This window comes from Globicephala melas, chromosome 17 (genome assembly GCF_963455315.2).
Source record: "Globicephala melas chromosome 17, mGloMel1.2, whole genome shotgun sequence".
Taxonomy (NCBI): Eukaryota; Metazoa; Chordata; class Mammalia; order Artiodactyla; family Delphinidae; genus Globicephala; species Globicephala melas.
The window spans coordinates 44,374,967-44,399,912 of record NC_083330.1 but is presented as its reverse complement, the minus strand read 5'-3'; the positions used below and the strand labels follow the sequence as shown (position 1 = coordinate 44,399,912).

Below are 24,946 nucleotides of genomic sequence, written 5' to 3'. Positions count from 1 at the left end.
AAGAGCAGTTCAGTATCTACCAGGTATTGTTCAAAAAACACATCAAAAAAGGTACACTAATGCACAGAAGAGAGTGATCAGTATAGGTTGATGTAGAATGATCAGTTATTATTTCTAGGTTAAAAAAATTAGCAGTTTTTTGCTATAAGTTAATTTCATTGGCTTTCTCCATTCAGCCAAAGGATGTCCCCCGGCTTCTAAAAGCAGGCCTTGCAATTTAAGTGTGTGGTCACCAGGTGGTGGAAGTGGGCCATGTCCGTGGAATCTTACTGGTAGCTGGAGAAGCTGAGCTCACCTTGCCTCAAATCATCTTAAAACCACAGTGAGCTAGGACTTCCTTTCCTTTCAGCCATATTCAACCCGGAGTTCATCAAAAGATGTTTGCCTTTCTGGCAATTCCTGGCTATAAAGGTCTAGGTTTTAACCCAGAGTGCTCTTCCTGAAAAATTCCACCCTTCTGTTCACCTCAGAGAAAGTCAAGAGTTCAGAACCCTCCTTTTCCAATCAGCTCACCTTTGTCATCTAACACGTTCTATTTTCCTTTCCCCTCTTTGTACAGTAGAGGAGCCCCTCCCCTCTCCTTATATTCCTAGGAAGGACCACACGCTCTGCCTGGGGGCAAGCCTGGAGGCTTTATTGAGTTGTAGAGGCAGGCTGAAGGCTTGGAGGACCTGTCTAGGCAGGAGGGGGTGTTTCTTCTGCTTCCACTGCTGTTATCTGACAAGTTGATCAGTACCTCCATTTGGATACTTTTCTCAGCTGGGAACAGATGCATCAGGCAACTCAGACTTTTTACTGATCTGCACCATATATTGCTTAGGGGGTTACAAAGTAATTTTAGCAAGTAGGCAAATTTGCAAAGACAGAATTTACGCATAACAAGGATTAACTGTACAAATGCACCCAAAGATAGGATCTCGGCTCTCTGCACTTTTTTCTTTCCTCTTCCAATAAGAGCTCCTTTATTCTTACATTGTTAACTATCATCTCCAGACAGAGTACTTCAAAACATTCATTATAAAGCCTTTCTGGGGAATTTCCTGGTGGTCCAGTGGTTAGGACTCAGCACTTTCACTGCCATGGTCCCAGGTTCAATCCTTGGTTGGGGAACTAAGATCCCACAAGCTGCACAGTGTGGCCCAAAAAGAAAAAAAAAGCCTTTCTGTAGATGAGCAGTCCTCAAAGTATCGTTCCAAGGTCCTGGCGGGGGAGGGGGGTAAATCCTAAAGATAATCCCTTTGGCAACTGCATATCTGCGTGAATCTAGATTTTCTTTGTATACTTCAACTAAAACAGTTTGTCCTAACAAATCGAATGTAAAAGCGGATCTGAGAATACAGCTGTCTTCTCTTAACCAGACATTAAAGAGATTAGCAAAAGTGTAAAACGATCACTGAGGTTTTTTTGTTTTGGAAAATACAGTAATATTATTTATGTTAATTTGTAACTGGTTTGCTGTTACTTTTAAACAAATTACTAAAAATTTTATATGTCTTTGTTCTAATTTCTAATACAATAAACATTGGTAGATAAAACCCACTTAATCAAAAGTTCGTTGGCTCCGCAACAATTTTTAAGAGTATAAAACAGTCCTGAGACCAAAAGTTTGAGAACCAGCATGCTAGGCCTGTAATCACTTTTTCAATAGCGTTCCTGATATTTGTACTTGGACATCCCTTCAGCACCTTAACGCAACTTGACTAACAGTATATTCACCAGCCCTGCTCACCCTTAAGCCATTCCTTCTCCTGACATCTCAGTTTCTGGCATCGTCTTTCCCTCAGCCACCTCTAACGTTTCCCCTCTGTGCATCCCCTACAATTTTACTCAGGGGAAAAAAACTCAAGAACCTCTGCAGAATCCATGTCTTCCTTTCCATCCCCGCTCTATCCACCTCTCATCTCCCGTCTCCAGTCTCCATCATCCTGTCTCTGCAGTCACCAAACTACTGTGTGCTCTGCTAGCAAGCCAGTCATCACCCCATATGGCCACGCCACCTCCCTGCTCAAACACCAGCAATAGAGCCCATTACCTTCCGGATCAAGTGCAGGGTTTTAGTCCTCCATGTTTGAATGCGAGTGAAGGTTTCTAGCAGTGTCCCACTGTTCCTTTAATCAGACTTTCATTCTTCCCTTGAGGAGAGTAGGATTGGTGGTGAGGATGTAGGGTACAGGTGGGAGGTAGGTTGCTTCACTCCATATGCCAAATCGTCTGCATCCCTGCTGTAGTTCTTCCAGGACAGACCTTTACAGGTGTAACAAGTATGACTATTTTCCACTCACAAACTTATATAAGCACATGATTCACCCTCCCCTCTTCCTCCTCCCTAGGATTAGTTCTAAATCTCAGGGCTTATGCAGTAGCCTGATATTGGTGGGGAAGGGCTAACTCTTCTTGGTTTTGGTCTGGCCTATGCTGACCTCCGTTGTGATGTGAGGCAATAGGCTTGCAGGGGGGGGGAGCATGGGGAGTTCCCACTATAGTTTCTAGTCCTGACTCACTGGAGAGGCCCTTCCACAGCCTTTGCTTCCAGAAAGGTCCCAGTGGTAGCCAAACGCACATAGATTGCTCCTCTCCCAGTAGCAAGTTACTGATAATTGATAATAACGAAAGTTTATTGCACTCTTATTATGGGACAGTCTCCATACTGGAGGCTTTTAGATTTTATCTCATTTAATTGCCACAAGAGAGGAGTTTGGAGATTCTTCAGCCCTCCTGGAGGCAAACCGTGTGGCTGGCAGGGTCTTGGTGCTTTGGCTGGGTGTAAAGCCTGTGACTCTGAGGTGAGAGAGCCGAGTTCAGGAAATTGGTCCACCAGAGACCTCCTGGCTCCACATAATATCAAACGGCGAAAGCTCTCCCAGAGATCTCCATCTCAACGCTAAGACCCAACTCCACTCAATGACCAGCAGGCTCCAGTGCTGAACACCCTATGTCAAACAACTAGCAAGACAGGAACACAACCCCACCTATTAGCAGACAGGCTGCCTAAAATCATAATAAGGTCACAGACACCCCCAAACACACTACTGGATGTGGTCCTGCCCACCAGAAAGACAAGATCCAGCCTCATCCTCCAGAACACAGGCACCAGTCCCTTCCACCAGGAAACCTACACAACCCACTGAACCAACCATAGACACTGGGGGGCAGACATCAAAAACAATGGGAACTACGAACTTGCAGCCTGTGAAAAGGAGACCCCAAACACAGTAAGTCAAGCAAAATGAGAAGACAGAGAAACACACAGCAGATGAAGGAGCAAGGTAAAAACCCACCAGACCAAACAAATGAAGAGGAAACAGGCAGTCTACCTGAAAAAAAATTCAGAGTAATGATAGTAAAGATGATCCAAAATCTCGGAAACAGAATGGAGAAAATACAAGAAAATACAAGAAACGTTTAACAAGGACCTAGAAAAACTAAAGAGCAAAGGAACAACACAATAAATGGAATTAAAAATTCTATAGAAGGAATCAAGAGCAGAATAACTGAGGCAGAAGAACGGGTAAGTGACTTGGAAGATAAAATAGTGGAAATAGGGCTTCCCTGGTGGCGTAGTGGTTGAGAGTCCGCCTGCCAATGCAGGGGACACGGGTTCATGCCCCGGTCTGGGAAGATCCCACATGCAGCGGAGCGGCTGGGCCCGTGAGCCATGGCCGCTGAGCCTGCGCGTCCGGAGCCTGTGCTCCGCAACGGGAGAGGCCACAACAGTGAGAGGCCCGCGTACCACAAAAAAAAAAAAAAAAAAAATAGTGGAAATAACTACTGCAGAGCAGAATAAAGAAAACAGAATGAAAAGAATTGAGGACAGTCTCAGAGACCTCTGGGACAACATTAAATGCACCAACATTCAAATTATAGGGGTCCCAGAAGGAGAAGAGAAAAAGAAAGGGACTCAGAAAATATTTGAACAGATTATAGTTGAAAACTTCCCTAATATGGGAAAGGAAATAGTTAATCAAGTCCAGGAAGCACAGAGAGTCCCATACAGAATAAATCCAAGGAGAAATATGCCAAGACATATATTAATCAAACTACCAAAAATTAAATATTAAAAGCAGCAAAGGAAAAACAACAACATACAAGGGAATCCCCATAAGGTTAACAGCTGATCCTTCAGCAGAAACTCTGCAAGCCAGAAGAGAGTGGCAGGACATATTTAGAGTGATGAAAGAGAAAAACCTACAACCAAGATTACTCTACCCAGCAAGAATCTCATTCAGATTTGATGGAGAAATTAAAACCTTTACAGACAAGCAAAAGCTAAGAGAAGTCAGCACCACCAAACCAGCTTTAAAACAAATGCTAAAGGAACTTCTCTAGGTAGGAAACACAAAAGAAGGAAAAGACGTACAATAACAAACCCAAAACAATTAAGAACACGGTAATAGGAACATACATATCGATAACTACCTTAAATGTAAATGGATTAAATGCTCCACCCAAAAGACACAGACTGGCTGAATGGATACAAAAGCAAGATCCGTATATATGCTGTCTACAAGAGACACACTTCAGACCTAGGGACACGTACAGACTGAAAGTGAGGGGATGGAAAAAGATACTCCATGAAAATGGAAATCAAAAGAAAGCTGGAGTAGCAATTCTCATATCAGACAAAATTGACTTTAAAATAAAGACTATTACAAGAGTAAAAGAAGGACAGTACATAATGATAAAGGGATCAATCCAAGAAGAAGATATAACAATTGTAAATATTTATGCACCCAACATAGGAGGATCTCAATACATAAGGCACATGCTAACAGCCATAAAAGGAGAAATCGACAGTAACACAATCATAGCAGGGGACTTTAACACTCCCCTTTCACCAATGGACAGATCATCCAAATAAGGAAACACAAGCTTTAAATGATACATTAAACAAGATGGACTTAATTAATATTTATAGGACATTCCATCCAAAAAAAACAGAATACACTTTCTTCTCAAGTGCTCATGGAACATTCTCCAGGATAGATCATATCTTGGGTCACAAATCAAGCCTTGGAAAATTTAAGAAAATTGAAATTGTATCAAGTATCTTTTCCAACCACAAAACTATGAGACTAGATATCAATTACAGGAAAAAATCTGTAAAAAAAATACAAACACATGGAGGCTAAACAATACACTACTAAATAACCAAGAGATCATTGAAGAAATCAAAGAGGAAATCAAAAAATACCTAGAAACAAATGACAATGAAAATACGATGACCCAAAACCTATGGGATGCAGCAAAAGCAGTTCTAAGAGGGAAGTTGATAGGAGTACAATACTATATCAAGAAACAAGAAACCTAACCTTACACCTAAAGCAATTAGAGAAAGAAGAACAAAAAAACCCCAAAGTTAGCAGAAGGAAAGAAATCATAAAGATCAGATCAGAAATAAATAAAAAAGAAATGAAGGAACTATAGCAAAGATAAATAAAACTAAAAGCTGGGGGCTTCCCTGGTGGCTCAGTGGTTGGGAGTCCGCCTGCCAATGCAGGAGACACGGGTTCGTGCCCCGGTCCGGGAAGATCCCACAGGCCGCGGAGTGGCTGGGCCCGTGAGCCATGGCCGCTGACCTGCACGTCCGGAGCCTGTGCTTCGCAATGGGAGAGGCCACAACAGTGAGAGGCCAGCGTATCGCAAAAAACAAAACAAAACAAAACAAAAAACTAAAAGCTGGTTCTTTGACAGGAAAAACAAAATTGATAAACCATTAGCCAGACTCATCAAGAAAAAAAGGGAAAAGACTCAAATCCATAGAATTAGAAATGAAAAAGGAGAAGTAACAACTGACACTGCAGAAATACAAAGGATCATGAGAGATTACTACAAGCAACTATATGCCAATAAAATGGACACCCTGGAAGAAATGGACAAATTCTTAGAAAAGCACAACCTTCTGAGACTGAACCAGGAAGAAATAGAAAATATAAACCTACCAATCACAAGCACTGAAATTGAGACTGTGATTAAAAATCTTCCAACAAACAAAAGCCCAGGACCAGATGGCTTCACAGGCAAATTCTATCAAACATTTAGAGAAGAGTTAACACCTATCCTTCTCAAACTTTTCCAAAATATAGCACAGGAACACTCCCAAACTCATTCTACAAGGCCACCGTCACCCTGACACCAAAACCAGACAAAGATGTCACAAAGAAAGAAAACTACAGGCCAATATCACTGATGAACATACATGCAAAAATCCTCAACAAAATACTAGCAAACAGAATGCAGCAGCACATGAAAAGGATCATACACCATGATCAAGTGGGGTTTATCCCAGGAATGCAAAGATTCTTCAATATACGCAAATCAATCAATGTGATAAACCATGTTAACAAATTGAAGGAGAAAAAACATATGATCATCTCAATAGATGCAGAAAAAGCTTTTGACAAAATTCAACACCCATTTATGATAAAAACTCTCCAGAAAGTAGGCATAGAGGGAACTTACCACAACATAATACAGACCATATATGACAAACCCACAGCCAACATCATTCTCAGTGGTGAAAAACTGAAACCATTTCCTCTAGGATCAGGAACAAGATAACGTTGTCCACTCTCACCACTATTATTCAACATAGTTTTGGAAGTTTTAGCCACAGCAATCACAGATGAAAAAGAAATTAAAGAAATCCAAACCAGAAAAGAACAAGTAAAGCTGTCACTGTTTATAGATGACATGATACTATACATAGAGAATCCTAAAGATGCTACCAGAAAACTTCTAGAGCTAATCAATGAATTTGGTAAAGTAGCAGGATACAAAATTAATGCACAGAAATCTCTTGCATTCCTATACACTAATGATGAAAAATCTGAAAGAGAAATTAAGGAAACACTCTCATTTACCACTGCAACAAAAAGAATAAAATACCTAGGAATAAACCTACCTAAGGACACAAAAGACCTGTATGCAGAAAACTATAAGACACTGATGAAAGAAATTAAAGATGATACAAACAGATGGAGAGATATACCATGTTCTTGGATTGGAAGAATCAACATTGTGAAAATGACTCTACTACCCAAAGCAATCTACATATTCAATGCAATCCCTGTCAAACTACCAATGGCATTTTGCAAAGAACTAGAACAAAAAAATTTCACAATTTGTATGGAAACACAAAAGACCCCGAATAGCCAAAGCAATCTTGAGAAAGAAAAATGGAGCTGGAGGGATCAGGCTCCCTGACTTCAGACTATACTACAAAGCTACAGTAATCAAGATAGTATGGTACTGGAACAAAAACAGAAATATAGATCAATGGAATAGGATAGAAAGCCCAGAGATAAACCCACACACCTTTGGTCACCTTAACTTTGATAAAGGAGGCAAGAATATACAATGGATAAAAGACAGCCTCTTCAATAAATGGTGCTGGGAAAACTGAACAGCTACATGTAAAAGAATGAAATTAGAACACTCCCTAACACCATACACAAAAATAAACTCAAAATGGATTAAAGACCTAAATGTAAGGCCAGATACTATAAAACTCTTAGAGAAAAACAGGCAGAACACTCTATGACATAAATCACAGCAAGGTCCTTTTGACCCACCTCCTAGTGAAATGGAAATAAAAACAAAAATAAACAAATGGGACCTAATGAAACTTAAAAGCTTTTGCACAGCAAAGGAAAACATAAACAAGACCAAAAGACAACCTTCAGAATGGGAGAAAATATTTGCAAATGAAGCAACTGACAAAGGATTAATATCCAAAATTTACAATCAGCGCATGCAGCTCAATATCAAAACAACAAACAACCCAATCCACAAATGGGCAGAAGACCTAAATAGACATTTCTCCAAAGAAGATATACAGATTGCCAACAAACACATGAAAGGATGCTCAACAACACTAATCATTAGAGAAATGCAAATCAAAACTACAATGAGGTATCACCTCACACCGGTTAGAATGGCCATCATCAAAAAATCTATAAACAGTAAATACTGGAGAGGGTGTGGAGAAAAGGGAACCCTCTTGCACTATTGGTGGGAATGTAAATTGATACAGCCACTATGGAGAACAGTATGGAGGTTCCTTAAAAAACTGAAAATAGAACTATCATACGACCCAGCAATCCCACTACTGGGCATATACCCTGAGAAAACCATAATTCAAAAAGAGTCATGTACCACAATGTTCATTGCAGCTCTATTTACAATAGCCAGGACATGGAAGCAACCTAAGTGTCCATCGACAAATGAATGGATAAAGAAAATGTGGCACATATATACAATGGAATATTATTCAGCCATAAAAAGAAACGAAATTGAGTTATTTGTAGTGAGGTGGATGGACCTAGAGTCTGTCATACAGAGTGAAGTAAGTCAGAAAGAGAAAAACAAATACCGTATGCTAACATATATATATGGAACCTAAAAAAAAAAAATTGTTCTGACGAACCAATAAAGACGTAGACTTAGAGAATGGACTTGAGGACATGGGGAGGAGGAAGGGTAAGCTGGGACGAAGTGAGAGAGTGGCATGGACATATATACACAACCAAATGTAAAATAGCTAGCTAGTGGGAAGTAGCCGCATAGCACAGGGAGATCAGCTTGGTGCTTTGTGACCACCTAGAGGGGTGGGTTAGGGAGGGTGGGAGGGAGACGCAAGAGGGAGGAGATATGGGGATATATGTATATGTATAGCTGATTCACTTTGTTATAAAGCAGAAAGTAACACACCATTGTAAAGCAGCTATACTCCAATAAACATGTTAAAAAAATTGTCACAAGAATCCTATAAGTATTAATATTGTCTCCCCTTTATAGATAGGCTCTGAGGAAAAAAATAGTTTGCCTAAATTAATGGCTAAGTAGCAGAGCTGTTGGATCTTACCCACAGATCTGTTTGAGTACAGTGTTCACGCTCTTAGCCACTCATGGTAAAACACTTCCTCCTCTGGAAGGCTCTGGAAGCCTTCCTACTCTCCACTTTGCTTCAATGACTCTTGAGTCCTGGTGCTAGATGAGGATTAAAATTAAGTAGTTGTGTGTGCTCTGTTATACTGCAGTCAACTGTTTATTCTATAAGCCAGGGTAGAGAGGGGAACCAGACTGATACCCTGCCCTCCAGAAGCTCACACCAAGCTGTGCCGAGTGGTTTGCTGTAAATGCTTCTTTTGCCTAAGACGAGTCCGTGTGTCCAATGTGTTACCAAGTCCAAGCTCGCTCTGTTTGCCGCACGACAGGCCAATAAATTGGGAGACGAGGTGTTGAGGCAAGGAATAGCGATTTTATTCAGAAAGCCGGCAGACCGAGAAGATGGCAGACTAGCATACCCAAATAACCGTCTTAATGGGGTCTGGATGCGAAGAGGGAGAGGAGGTGAGGAAGTAAAGTAAAAAGGCCATTTGTCTTGCAAAACCTCCTTGCTCAGCTGCATGGGGAGGGGGATGTGTTAATTTCTTCTTTTCTGCAGCCATTCATAGGTGGGCAGGGTCAGAATGTCTCTCTCTGAGCTGAACAAAGGCCTTTTAGTTTAATAGTCAGGCAGAGGGGCAGGGTTCCCTGTGGCAGGCCATTATGTACGCTTACAGCTATAGACAGTGATTATAATAATGACAAAAGCAACGAAAAGCAAAGGTTAAAATAAAAGATGCAGAAGAAACATGGAGTCAGAATTAGGTCTTCCCTGTTACAAATGCACAGTGAGGCCAAACATACCGAAACATGAGGCGCAGAGAAAGGTTCATTGCAGGGCCAAGCAAGGAGACCTGGTAGCTTGTACTCAAAAGACCTCAACTCCCCAGTGGCTTTTAAGGAAAGGTTTTTATAGGCAAAATTTGGGGCGAGGGCTGCAGAGTGTGTGACTTTCTTCTGACTGGTTGGTGGTGAGGTCACAGGGTGGTGCCCCAGGAATCTTGTGCTCAGCTTAAAGTTTTCATGCTCCACCTGGGTGGGGGCCTTAGTTCCTGCAGAAGAACTCAAAGATACTGTTATTTATAGTCTTTGAGGAGGAAGCAGGACCCTGCCCCAAGGCTGCACGATTGTTTCTTGTTTCTGCATTCCCCCCCCACCCCCCCCACCCCCCACCCCCGTTCCCTAATTAGTAACTGTTTGAATCTGCCCTTCGGAACTCAGGGAAGGTCTAGGAGGCTGAAGCCTTTTCCCTATAAACAAGAAACACGGAAAGGCTTTTATACCCTGGAGGGTTCCATAGGGTCCTTCTCAGTTTCATTTCAGGACTGCCAGGGTGGATGCTGTCCTACTGTTGAAAAAAAACCCACCACCATTGTTGCTTAAGGCCACCACACCTCTCAGTTAGGCCCACTAAGAAAAAGGAAAAGGGCTGTGTTGACCCTGACATGAGGTCTTTGAGGAGTCCCTGAGCCTTCTCCAGAGGCATTGTTCTGCAGAGGGAACCTCAGTTGGCCAAAGGTACAGAGAGGCAGAAACAGAGATTGGAAGAGGGAAGGTAGCAAGAGGTGGGGGGAGAGGGAGCAGAGTGCCCGTCACAGACAAGATGCCTGACGTTCCTGAGGAAAGCTCTCCAAGATGCTGCTTCACAAAGACTTGCTCTGTGCTGAAAATGTCATCCAACTGGGAGTCCTGTCTGTTGCCATTCTGTGCCAACTTCACCCAAAGGTCACCTATTGTCAGATGGAGCCCAGGTGGAAAGTGAAGTGAGAGGGAGTCCAGTAGGCTGATTTCATTCTGGCTTTTCTGGTTTCTGTTTTTATTTTTAATTTTTTTAATTGAAGTATAGTTGATTTACAGTGTTTCAGGTGTACAGCATAAGTGATTCAGTTATACATACATACATATACATATGTTAATGCAATTTCGTGTGCCAGATGCACGGTGAGGCCAAACAAACTGAAACGGCGGAGTTTGGAGCAGAGAAAGGTTTATTGGTTTTAAAGGTTTATTGCAAGGCCATGCAAGGAGAAGAGGTGCTCATGCCCTGAAAAGCCTCAAGCTCTCCGAAGGGTTTCGGCAAAGCATTTTTTTTTTTTTTTAACATCTTTATTGGGGTATAATTACTTTACAATGGTGTGTTAGTTTCTGCTTTATAACAAAGTGAATCAGTTATACATATACATATGTTCCCATATCTCTTCCCTCTTGCGTCTCCCTCCCTCCCACCCTCCCTATCCCACCCCTCCAGGCTGTCACAAAGCACCGAGCCAATATCCCTGTTCCATGCGGCTGCTTCCCACTAGCTATCTACCTTACTACGTTTGTTAGTGTGTATATGTCCATGACTCTCTCTCGCTCCGTCACAGCTCACCCTTCCCCCTCCCCATAACCTCAAGTCCGTTCTCTAGGAGGTCTGCGTCTTTATTCCTGCCTTACCCCTAGGTTCTTCATGACATTTTTTTTTCTTAAATTCCATATATATGTGTTAGCATACTGTATTTGTCTTTTTCTTTCTGACTTACTTCACTGTGTATGACAGACTCTAGGTCTATCCACCTCATTACAAATAGCTCAATTTCGTTTCTTTTTATGGCTGAGTAATATTCCATTGTATATATGTGCCACATCTTCTTTATCCATTCATCCGATGATGGGCACTTAGGTTGTTTCCATCTCCGGGCTATTGTAAATAGAGCTTCGGCAAAGCATTTTTAAAGGCCAGGTGGGTGGGGGTGCCAGGGTACGTGATCAGCTTGCGCACAATTCTCTGATTGGCTGATGGTGAGGCAGCAGGGTGGTGTCACAGGGGTTAACCTTATCAGTCCTTAGGCTCCAGGAGGCCTGGAGCTGTTTGCTCATGGTCATCAAGTAGTTCTTCCATTTGGTAGGAGTGGGGGGGGCGGTGACGCACATCTGCAAAACAACTCAGGAAGTTTGCATCAAATACTATTATCTAGGTACTTCAGAGAGGAGCTAGAGCAGAGGGGATGGGGGAAGGTCTGTCCCAGGAAGGCCCCATAGGGTCCTGCTCCATTACATATATATATATGTGTGTGTGTGTATACACACACACATATACATACATATATACACACGTGTATACATATATACACACATACATACCCATATACATGTACACACATACATACATATATACACACACCTACACACATGTACACATACGCACACATACATACACATTTATACACATATATACACATATGTACACACATACACACACACACACATATATATATACTTTTTCATATTCTTTTCCATTATAGGTTATTACAAGATATTGAGTAGAGTTCCCTGTGCTACACAGTAGGTCCTTGTTGTTTATCTATTTTATATATAGTAGTGTGTGTATGTTAATCCCAAATTCCTAATTTATCCCTCCCCCTCTTTCTCCTTTGGTAACCATAAGTTTGTTTTCTATGCCTGTGAGTCTTTTTCTGTCTTATACATAAGTTCATTTGTACCATTTCTTTAGATTACACATATAAGTGATATCATACGTCTTTCTCTGTCTAACTTAACTTCACTTAGTATGATACTCTCTAGGTAGCTGGTTTCTCTTTAAGTAAATGAGTAGGGGTAGAGCTCCACCTGGTTTCCAAATGGCAGTGAAATGTACCCTGTCATCCCAAAGTGATAGCTGATTTTCATATAAACAGGATTGTTCCCCATTTTCCAAAGGCAATGGTGATCCAGGGAAGCAAAGGTGCATACTCAGGTACCTGGAGAGGGCTGGAGAAAGTAGCCTAAGAGACCAATAACCTGGTAGCCAAGGCTTAAGGATCCACACTGATCTGTGTGGCAGCAGAAAAGAGTCTTAGATAAATCACAAGGAAGAAATAGAGGAAGTTCTCAAATAATTGCAAACACTTGTATCACTCAGGACTCTTGGGTTGCAAACAACAGAAAGGAACTCTGGGTAACTGAAGACACAAAGAAGAGTGTTGAAAGACTATGAGTAGCCCAGAGAATGAGGAAAAGGCCTCAGCAGGGGCAGAACTAGGGCAGCTCCAGAATCCAGGAAGCAGGAAGTAATGAGCAACCCTGTCCTTGGGGATGAAACTGTCTTGCCATTTGGGCAAAACATTGGCCCAAGATCTAATTTCCACAGGACAAGAGACCCCATTTGTTTAGTTTGGTTGGGAGTGGGGCACCTTGAGGGACAGCCCCACCAAACCTGCGTGCCGTGGATGGGGGCAGTGTCTGCATGGGAAGTAGATGGAGACACGGAGGCTGCGCAAGTGATGCCCCCATGTGTATTTACTCACCTGGGCTTTCCCTAGGGATGTGCAGGTAGGCTCTCACTGGAGTGAGTTTTAATGCAGCACTGGTCATTAGAATTGAGACTGGAAATAGTAGAAACAGCAATAGAGAAAGTACTGCAGGAGGGAGTACAGGAGAAACGGGAGGCAATGTCAGAAAGAGCATCCTTCAGAGATGTGTGTGAGGAGAGGAGGGACAATCACTTCTCTTCCTGTTCACTGCTCTTCAGAGCTACCACGTACAATTTGGGAAAAACGCCCCAATTAGCCGTGCCCAAGGGAAGGTACTAGTGCTTTTACTTAGGTAAAAGACAAATATGGAAGAAAGAAAAGGAAAAAATTTGCAAATTTTGAGCCAAAGCATAAGGGCTAGCCTATGTTTGGGTGTCTAAAGAAAAAAGAAATAAATGTCTTCAGTCAACATAGTCCCTCTTTATTCTTGTGCATGTTTTTAAAAGTACACATTTCCATCTAGGAAGAAAATAAAATTAAAGCTTCTAATAAATAGTTCTTCAGAGAGATAGATCATATTAGAGATCAAATGTTCAGAAAAATCACATAAACACACACACATACCTATAATGAATTAAAAGTCAGGAAGGGGACTTCCCTGGTGGAGCAGTGGTTAAGACTCCACGCTCCCGGGCTTCCCTGGTGGCGCAGTGGTTAAGAATCTGCCTGCCAATGCAGGGGACGTGGGTTCGAGCCCTGGTCCGGGAAGATCTCACATACTGCAGAGCAACTAAGCCCGTGTGCCACAACTACTGAGCCTGCATGCCACAACTACTGAAGCCCATGTGCCTAGAGCCCGTGCTCTGCAACAAGAGAAGCTACCCAATGAGAAGCCCACGCACCGCAACGAAGTGTAGCCCTTGCTTGCCACAAATAGAGAAAAGCCCATGCGCAGCAACAAAGACCCAGCGCAGCCAAAAATATAAATTAAAAAAAAAAAAAAAAAGATTCTGCGCTCCCAACGCACGGGCCCTGGATTTGATCTCTGGTCAGGGAACTAGATCCCACATGCATGTCGCAACTAAGAGTTTGCATGCCGCAACTAAGGAGCCCGCCTGCCACAACTAAGACCCGATGCAACCAAATAAATAAGTAATTTAAAAAATAAAATAAGTCAGGAAGAAAATGAATTACATAGATATTCACAGGAAATGAGACAGATGGTTGCAGTGCTGAGAGAGAGAGAGAGAGAGAGAGAGAGAAACAGAGAGACAAGCCTAGAAGACTAGAAGGGCTGAACTGAGAGGACACCTGAAATCAAGACCAAAGGTCTACAGAGCAACAGAGACAAATATGTCCCGGAATAGCAGAAGGCTGAGCAGCCTCTCTCTCGATTCATTCACTCAACAAATAGGTACTGAGCTCCAGCTGTGTTCAGGATGCTAAGCCATGTCTTGAGGAGATATCACCACTGACTCAGGGAATCTGCATTTACTACCACCTTACCCTCTCCTACTGAAATTCTTCCTTAAAGACCTAGTGACAAAAATAGGGCAATATAATGGTCACCAAGTTTGTTTCTGTTTAGCTACTTGAATCCATCATTTGAAAAAAGAAACACAAAAACTGGAAATACAGTATGGAACTTCAAATCAAATTTCATATTGATTTTCAAAATTTTTCTAATTAAAAAAAAACTTTTGAAGCTTACCAACTCATTTTAATATTCTCTCAAAAGCAAAGATATACTCTGTATTTAGAAGGTCATGCCTCTATCATGATAATAAAATGGTTTTTTTAAAAAAAATTATTTAACATATTACTCTACTCAGTTGGAAAAATATAGCAAAACATGAAGCAGGTTCAGAGCTGAGAAAGATCTAGGTTAGTCTTGTGGGTTGTTTTTGGAGAGAAGAAATAGGGTAAGAAATTTTTTGGATTTTGTCCAGGTCAGATCCTGTTCAAACTTCAAAGAGAGAATAATATTGTTATTTGAGTTCAGTTTCAATTCAAATTAAAATACCAGTTTCCTACTTTGGGTTTAGTTCAACTCTCTGCTGAGAGTTGAGAATGTCATTTAGTGGAAGAAAAGATGCCAGGGTAATTATTTTTTAACTCATTTTGTTACCCCCTACTCCACTGTAAACTGAGCGTAGCCGACGGCTTTCAGATCCACAGAGCACGGTGGAAATCCTCCAGGGCACAGAATTCCTTGGGCCCTAGAATCCATGTGGCCAGAAAGCCTTTTCGAGCTTGCACCCTATTCTGAGGAGAGGCAGGAGGGATGCCAGGGTCTGATAGGGCCCTTCTATGTGGGTTGACCATGGGTGAGAAGGCTAAGGAAGTGGGAGGTAGGCTCTGGGGAAGCTGACACTTGGCATCTAGAAGCAAGGCAGAGGTATGCAGTGGACTCCATCCTACACCAGGAGAAAGGTTAAGACAGGCGTGAAGATACCTGTTTTCTCCTCTTCATCCATTCCTAGAGACACTGACAAAGAAACCGTGTCCAGAGGGAAAAGCAAAGAATAGGGGAAGGTGATGATTCAAAAGTGTCCTTCCCTGGTCCCACGTGCTAATACGTCCATCAGAACCTTGCTGAGAGAGGGCTGGCTTGGCGCCGCTGCCCCACTGTTTCTGCCATCAACACCTACACCCACCCCTGTCTCCACCCAGCCCTGGTCACCTTGCTTTCTTATGGAGGAAGCCCAAACACTGCTCAAAATGACAACAACCTGAGCCCCTTCTCCACCCCATCTCCACCTTTAAAAAAGCAGCTTCAGAGACTTCATGGGAAAGTCTTTAAGCAAAACTGGTAAAGGGATTTACAAAGCCCTCTTTTAAATCTATGTACTGCTACACCTGGGTGTCTGTCGCCCATGCCCTGTTTATAATACTTTGAGGGATAACAACAACAAAAACAACAACAGCAAAACCCAAAAACTGTTGCTCAGGCGCTGAGAGGATTAAATGAGATGACATACTGAAAAATGCCTTAAAAAAACCAAAATCACTGTAGAACTGCAAGTCCACTTTAAATATTCTGGGCTCCTTACTGGCTTCTAACAGCCTAGAATTACAAATATAATTAATATATATCCCATGGTTAAGTTTTTAAACTATTCTATCATTTATTAACTGTTGTAATCACACTATTACTATTATTACCACTACTAGTAGCATTTATTAAACAGGCACTTTGCGTAACACTTACACACATCATTTCAATGAATCCTCCCGAGAATCCTAGGAAGTCACTGTCCCCAGTTACAGAGAAGGAACTGAGAGGCTCAATATTTATTTACTAGTCCATTCTTTTATCCACTGATTTACAATGGCACCTTTAACATAAAGTGAATTGCGGTATACACATGACTCTGTTTTAACTCTCTATTCTGCTCCACTGATGTGTTCAACGATTTCTGCCTCAATACCAAAGCCTTTCATGATGGCTTCATTTACTGTATATTTTCCTATTTGATATCATTACACTTTTTTTTTCAAAAAAAAATCTTCTTTTCAAAAAGTAGCACTCCAGTGGTTAGGACTTGGCGCTTTCACTACTGTGGCCTGAGTTTAATCCCTAGTTGGGGAAATAAGACCTGCAAGCCTCATGGTGAAGCCAAAAAAACCCAAAAAAACAAAAGATTTTCCTCACACAAGGCCTGTATTTTCGTTTTGTATCATTTGTTGTTTAGGGAATATACACAGGAGGGTGTATATTACAAAAGACACAGGAGGGTAAACAGCAGGTAAGTGTCTCTCCACTACATCCCATCATTCAATTCTCGGTCAAGAAGGAACTGCTATTACCCGTTTCTTATTGCCCTTCTAGAAATAGCCCATACACATGAACTTTAAAATAAGTTTATCAAGTTCTGCCCAAAAAATTCAATTAACATTTCCATTAGAATTGAATTGAGTTTATAGATTAATCTGAGGGAAACTTGACATCTATACAATAACAAATCTCATTCAGCAGCTAGAATACCTTTCCATTCTTTGGGTCTTTTTGTATGTCCTTCAGTAAACTTTTACGATTTTATTCATATTTTACATATTTCTGATAATATTTTTGCCTATTTTAGTATTTTTGTGTGTATGGCAATAATAAATAGAATCCTGGTGTGTTGCTTTTGTATCCTTATTAGTCTCATAATATCTCATTTGACTATCTTGCATTTTCTATATAGACAGTGATATTGTTTACAAATACAGTTGAATCCTCCTTTTCAGGTTTTTTTTAACTTGAAGTATAGTTGACTTCTAATATCACGTTAGTTTCATGTGTACAGCACAGCGATTCATTTATACACACATACGTGAAAAAATATATATATATATATTCTTTTTCAGATTTCCCTTACAGGTTATTACAAAATATTGAGTATACTTCCCTGTACTATACAGGAGGTCCTTGTTGGTTATCTATTTTATATATAGTAGTGTGTATATGTTAATACCAACTCCTAATTTATCCCTCCCCTGCCCCCCCTTTCCCTTTGGTAACCATAAGTTTGTTATTTATTTACTTTTTAATAAAGTTATTTATTTATTTTTATTTTTGGCTGCGTTGGGTCTTCGTTGCTGCGCGTGGGCTTTCTCTAGTTGCGGCCAGTGGGGGCTACTCTTCGTTGCGGTGCGCAGGCTTCTCATTGCGGTGGCTTCTCTTGCTGCGGAGCACGGGCTCTAGGCACGTGAGTTTCAGCAGGTGTGGCGCGCGGGCTTAGTTGCTCTGCGGCATGTGGAATCTTCCTGGACCAGGGATCAAACCCTGTCCCCTGTATTGGCAGGCGGATTCTTAACCACTGTGCCACTAGGGAAGTCCCATAAGTTTGTTATTGACGTGTGTGAGTTTCTTCTGTTTTGGAAACAAGCTCATTTGCAATTTTTTTTTTAAGATTCCACCTATAAGCAATATAATATGATATTTGCCTTTGGCGTACTTCACTTATTGTGATAATTTCCTTTCAGTCTTTATACTACTTTTCATGTACTAATTTTATTGATTTAGTAAGATTTTTAGTAGATTCCAGTGAATAGTAGCAGAGGTAGAAAATAATACCATCATTTTTCTGGCTTTGTGGGAATACTACTTTTGCAACCCTAAGTATCTTATTTGTTGTGTGGTCCCAGTAGCTAAGTTTCCATCTACTCCATGTACTGAGAGGTTTTTTGTTTTTAAGTATTTATTTATTTAGGCCACACCGCACAGCATGTGGGATCTTAATTCCCCAACCAGGGATAGAACCTGCATCCCCTGCAGTGTAAGTGCAGAGTCCTAACCACTGAACTCCTTACTGAGAGTTTTTAATAGCAATAGGTATCGAATTTAATGAAAAGTTTTTTGACATCTCTGAGATACTCAAATGATTTTCCTCCTTTAATCTATTAATGTACTGCATTATATTAATAGAGTTCCTGATGTTGAACCACTTTTGCATCCCTAAAATTGAACTTTGGTCATAAAATATGACCAAAGGGTCATAGTGCTTAAGTAAAAAATTACTTTAAAATTTTTTTTTCTTTTTTTTTAAGTATTTTTGCATCTATGTTCCTTAAATGAGAATAGGACCTTAATTTTTGAAGATCCTTGAATGCCAGGCTAAGGAGTCTGGATTTCTTTGCTGGGAACAATGAAGATTTGATTAATATTTTTACCACCTTTGAACATCTTACTGTGACCAGCCCAGTGATAAGAATTTATCTTCGGTTAATCGTCTGGGTCTCTGCTCTCTATTGCTGAATGCTTGTGACTTTGTCTTTTTCCAGACAGCATTGTTTAGTGACTATAGTGGAGACATGGCTGCAAAATCTTTCCTTTTCTCTTGTATTGCAAGGGATGGATTCTATACTGACTTGTAAGCATTTTAACTGGAAAGCAATCTATTTTAGGCAACTATTGTCTCTTCCATGCTTTCATGCCACATGTTTTTGCACAAAAATGTTTCGCCAAGAAGGAGCTTGGAGCTATGTGGGTGACAACTCTATTGGGAAAGGAGATGATTCCCCAAGGCCCCTTCAGTGGATTGTTACAGGAGTAGCGCAAGACATGAGCGTGGGCAGGGTGACCATATGTGCTAGTTTCTCCAGGACTGTCCAAATTTTAGGTATCCTGTTCCATTGTCAGACTATGTGTCATGTCCTTTGTTTTTCTAAAACTAAGGTCACTGTAGGCATAGGAAGACCAGCTAAAATTCATCAAGTGTGCCAGAAAGCCTAAGATAATGCCAAAGAATTTAAATCCTCAAAATACCTTGAGTGAGTAACATGTTTGTTGGCCCCGTGGACTCCTGAAAATAATCCTCCAGCAGTCATGGTGTCAGAGGCCACACAATGCCTTTAAGATGACACTAGAAAAAAAAAGAGAGAGAAAAAAAAAAAGATGACACTAGACAAGATGGTGGAGACAGCAGCAGACGTTCAGAGAATTTGTCGTCTGACTCCCAGCTATCATCTTGGGTTCCTGGTTCCTGGAATTTGAGATTTTAGTTCTACTTGGGAATGGGCCTTGATACCTGTGTCTGACTGCTGGTTGTCCTTCTATCCAGTCTCCCCTTCTTTCCATAATAACAGGGTTTAGCTGAGTACACAGCTGCCCAGGCAAAGACTACAGTTCTTAGTCTGCCTTGCAGCTAAGTTCCTCCCAGGAGCCTGTGAGCAGAAGTTATGTGTGCCACTTACAGATCTTTCCTATAAAACAGTTAGTTACAAAAAATGGGTGCAAGACCTAAATAGACATTTCTCCAAAGAAGACATACAGATGGCCAAGGGGTACATGAAAGGATGCTCAACATCACTAATTATTAGAGAAATGCAAATCAAAACTACAGTGAGGTATCATCTCACACAGGTCAGAATGGCCATCATCAAAAAATCTACAAACAGGACTTCCCTGGTGGCGCAGTGGTTAAGAATCTGCCTGCCAATGCAGGGGACACGGGTTCAATCCCTGGTCTGAGAACATCCCACATGCCACGGAGCTATTAAGCCTGTGTGGCACAGCTACTGAGCCTGTGCTCTAGGGCCTGCGAGCCACAACTACTGAACCTGTGTGCCACAACTACTGAACCTGTGTGCCACAACTACTGAAGCCCACACGCCTAGAGCTCATGCTCCGTAACAAGAGAAGCCACCACAATAAGCCCGCGCACCACAACGAAGAGTAACCCCACTTGCTGCAACTAGAGAAAGCCAGCACATAGCAACGAAGACCCAACGCAGCCAAAAATAAATAAATAAATAAATTAAAAAAATCTACAAACTATAAATGCTGGAGAGAGTGTGGAGAAAAGGGAACCCTCCTATACTGTTGGTGGGAATGTAAATTGGTACGGCCACTATGGACAACAGTATAGAGGTGCCTTAAGAAATTAAAAATAGAGCTGCCATATGAGCCAGCAATGCCACTCCTGGACACATATCTGGAAAAAGAACCCATAATTTGAAAAGATACATGTACCCCAATGTTCATCGCAGCACAATATCCAGGACATGGAAGCAACCTACATGCCCATTGACTGAGGAATGGATAAAGAAGAGGTGGTACATATATACAATGGAATCTTACTCAGCCATAAAAAAGAACGAAATAATGCCATTTGCAGTGACATGGATGGACCTAGAGATTGTCATACTGAGTGAAGTAAGTCAGACAGAGAAAGGCAAATATCATATGATATCACTTATATGTGGAATCTAAAGAAATGGTACAAACGAACCTATTTACACAACAGAAATAGAGTCACAGATACAGAACAAACAAACTTAAGGTGACCAAGGGGGAAAGGGGAGGGGAGGGATAAACTGGGAGATTGCGATTGACATATACACACTACTATATATAAAACAGATAACTAATAAGGACCTGCTGTATAGCACAGGGAACTCTACTCAATACTCTGTAATGACCTATATGGAAAAACAATCTAAAAAAGAGTGGATGTATGTATATTTATAACTGATTCACTTTGCTGTACAGCAGAAACTAACACAACGTGGTAAATCAACTCTACTCCAATAAAAATTAATTGAAAAATAAAAACAAGCAAACAAAGAAAAACCCAATTAGTTACACACTCCAGATGGTACATTTTCTACTTCTGCAGAGGTAGAAGCTAGAGATGGAAAAGGCCACAGATCACACATCTGTCCCTCACTCTCCTGTCATAAAGGTACTAAGTTATATATCTCTTTAGGGTTTGCTTAACTATAGGGGACAGTCAAGCTTTGGCAGCTGAGGGACTGGGGCCAAGCATTTTAACCTCTTCCTATTTTTAGGGATATGCCAGTTGTGTGCATCCTGGTGGGGGACAGGCCCCACTTCCCACTGAGGAAGCCCTAAAGGCCTGTTACTCGCACATGAGAGAGAGACCAAAGCTTAGCCCCTGCCAGCTCTGATGTAGGAGGTCTGGGGACACAGGGCAGTTTAATATCAGTTGGAGGGATGGATAATAACTGTACAGTAGTTAAACATGTATTAGTTCAAAACACAAAGAAAGACTGAGAAATTAAGTAGCATCGTATAGCAGATACAATCAGACATACTGAAATAAAGTTCAGGGGGAAAAATTTAAATTATAAACACAAGGGAAAATTCTAATATCAAGCTAAATAGATTATTACAAAACATTTTAAGAATACCAGCAGGCCTCCTGCTTCTCTGCGAGGCAGATTAAACAACACATTTTTCACTTTAATTATAGCAAGAAAACCTAAATGTTGGTTAAAGCTCGGAGAGTAGACGCCCTGGGTTGGGCACAGTGGCAAAAACCTCCAAGGAGAAATTACATTCAGAGGCACAAGCTGAAAAATATAAATAAATGAAATAAATTTACAAATCAATGAAACAAATGAACATTAAAAAAAATAAATGTTTTTTTCAACAAATGGTGCGGAACAATTGGACATCCACATGCAAAAAAGTGACTAGACACAGACCTTACACCCTTCACAAAAATTGGATCATAGACCTCATTGTAAAGGGTAAAACTGTAAAACTCCTAGAAGGTAACATAAGAGAAAACCTAGATGATTTGGGGTATGGTGATGTCTTTTTCAGATACAGCACCAAAGGCACAATTCATGAAATAAATAATTGATAAGCTGGATTTCATTAAAATTAAAAGCAGAGGATTTTTTCAGACAGTAAGATTATTCTATGTAGTGGTGGATACGTGTCTTGATACATTTGTCCAAGCTCATAGAATGCTCAACACCAAGAATGAACCCTCCATCTGCAGCAACATGGATGGACCTAGAGATTGTCATACTGAGTGAAGTAAGTCAGACAGAGAAAGACAAATATATGATATCGCTTACATGTGGAATCTAAAAAAAGGGTACAAATGAACTTATTTACTAAACAGAAGTGGAGTCACAGATGTAGAAAACAAACTTATGGTTACCAGGGGGTAAGGGGAGGAGGGATAAATTGAGAGACTGGGATTGACATATACACACTACTATATACAAAATAGATAAGTAATAAGGACCTACTGTATAGCACAGGGAAATCTACTCAATACTCTGTAATGGTCTATATGGGAAAGCAATCTAAAAAAAAGTGGATATATATATATATGTATAACTGATTCACTTTGCTGTACATCTGAAACTAACACAGCATTGCAAATCAACTATACTCCAATAAAAATTAAAAAAAAAGAAAAAGAAAAAGAATGAACCCTAAGGTAAACTACGGACTTTGGGTGATTATGACGTGTCACTGTAGGTTCATCAGTTGTAACAAATGTGCCACTCTAGTGGGGGATGTCGGTAATGGGGGAGGCTGTGAATGGGGGTGGGGGAGGGAGTATATGGGAAATGTCTGTACCTTCCTTTCATTTTTGCTGTGAACCTAAAACTGCTTTAAAAAAAACAAAGAAAACCAAAAACACTATTTTTAAAAAGGATTGTAAAGAGCTAAAATGACTAAGACCAGGCATTCTTATAAAGTTCACTTAACAGAAAGGGCAGGAGACTAGGACCCAGTTAGTACCGTGCTCTCCAGGCCCGCAAACCCATCAGAGAGTCTTTGTAGCACTTAGCAATACCTGTCGTTTTCTTAGTTATTTGTTCCCATTGAGTCTCTGTCTCACACACTGTGGAGACAGGGACTCTGGCTGCTTTTCTCTGTAGGAACCCAGCACCTTAGAACAGTACCTTAGGCACACAGACCAGATGTTCAACAAACATATATTTGCCGTGGGCTGGTCTCTTTCCCCTTTCTCTGGGGCACACCAGAACCTAAGCTCTCCTCACTTCCCCGCCAACCTTCTCACCTCCTTCTCTCCAAGCTGAGGAGTCCTCACCAGATCTGAGAAGGCTGGGAGGGGGGGTTGGGGAGCCTTGCCCTATGTCATTGCCAAAGATTCTCCAGGATCTGTCTTTGCGAGAGTGCTGCCTTTCCCCGATCGGCCCAGATTATTGAAGCTGGAAGGCTATAAAAGACCTCTTTCCCTCTGAGCCCCTGCCTTCCCAAGGATGGCCAGGCTGAGCAGCCCCAGCCAGTACAAAGTTCATCTGAGCCACAGAGGCAAGCCACATACATGGATAATTTTCAATTTTCTAGTAGCCTCATTAAAAAATATAAAAAGAACAGGTGAAATTTTTACTATATTTTACTTAATGCAATATATACAAATCATTATCATGGCAATACGCCATCAGCATTAAAAAGAGTTATTAATGAGATAATTTCCCTTTTTTTGCACTCTTTGAATTTCCGTGTATATTTTACACTCACGGCACACCCGTTTGCACTAGCCACACTTCAAGTGCACAGTGGCCACACGTGGCAGGTGGCTTCACAGACTGGAGCCAGGAAACTGGAGAGAAAAACCTCCCTCGTATTTTAAAATGGCCCCTCCCACCCTCACGCGGGCATCTCCAGTGTCGCACACGAGGCCCCAGAAGATGCCGCGGCCTCGGAAGGAGAAGGAAGGGTGGGCGGGGGATGGGCGGCAGGGACGGGGCGCAGAGGAAATTGGCCGTCACCCGGCTCTTTCTCGGATCGCTTCACTGCCTCTAAGACACTTGCCCCTCAGGGTGTCTGGCAGGCTGCTTGGGCTGTGCTGGGGGGCTAGCGGGGGGTGGGAAGGTTGACGACGGACAAAGAAGCTAGCAAGGGGTCAACCGGAGGCCGCCCCCTCCGTGGTCCTACCTGGCCCGGGACTGGTGCGGAGGGCTGGCCCATCTCCAGACTTCACGTGGGCTTCCCCTGTGTCTCTAAGCGTTGTAGCGTTGCTGCCAAACACCAACACCCTCGTGCTATTTTGTTTGTGTTCCAAAAAGATGCTTTTACAGCGTCTCTGCACCAATTAGCCTAAAGCGTAATTGCCCTCTTGTGAAGCGGGCCTTGCTTTAGAGCCTGCCATCAAAGGTCTCCCGGGCTCCCTACCAAGTACTCGTGAGCTTCTTGCCCCTTTTTACTGGAGGGGAAGCGGCCTGAGAAGCCAGCGGCTGCCTGTAAAGAGCCAGTGAGTCAGGCAGGAAGCCATCGTCTCGCCCTTCATCAGCAGGAGTCCGGAAGGATGTTAAGTAAGCCCGGGGAAGCCTTCCTTGTTGAATGAGGTCACGGTCCACCTAAGGGAATGTTTCACATGCTTGCAGCTCCCCCTTGTAACCATCTTTTGACAGAAAACCTGAAAGGGATTACGTACGGAGGATGCTGAACATGATCTAACTTTTTCTTAATGAATCATGCTGATGCTTATGGCTAGTAATTCTTTTTTTAACATCTTTATTGGAGTATAATTGCTTTACATTGTTATGTTAGTTGCTGCTGTATAACACAATGAATCAGCTATACATATACATATATCCCCATA

The 24,946-nt window shown here is 41.6% G+C and overlaps 1 long non-coding RNA gene across 1 annotated transcript; it reads right to left on the bottom strand.

The window, feature by feature from the left end:
- Nucleotides 1-11,447: 11,447 nt before the first annotated feature.
- On the bottom strand, nucleotides 11,448-24,628 carry LOC132593767 (uncharacterized). Its single transcript, XR_009559578.1, has 3 exons — nucleotides 24,280-24,628; nucleotides 19,372-19,468; nucleotides 11,448-11,799 (listed from the first exon to the last, which is right to left on the bottom strand). It is a non-coding gene; the product is annotated as an uncharacterized lncRNA (long non-coding RNA).
- Between the last annotated feature and the right edge of the window lie 318 nt (nucleotides 24,629-24,946).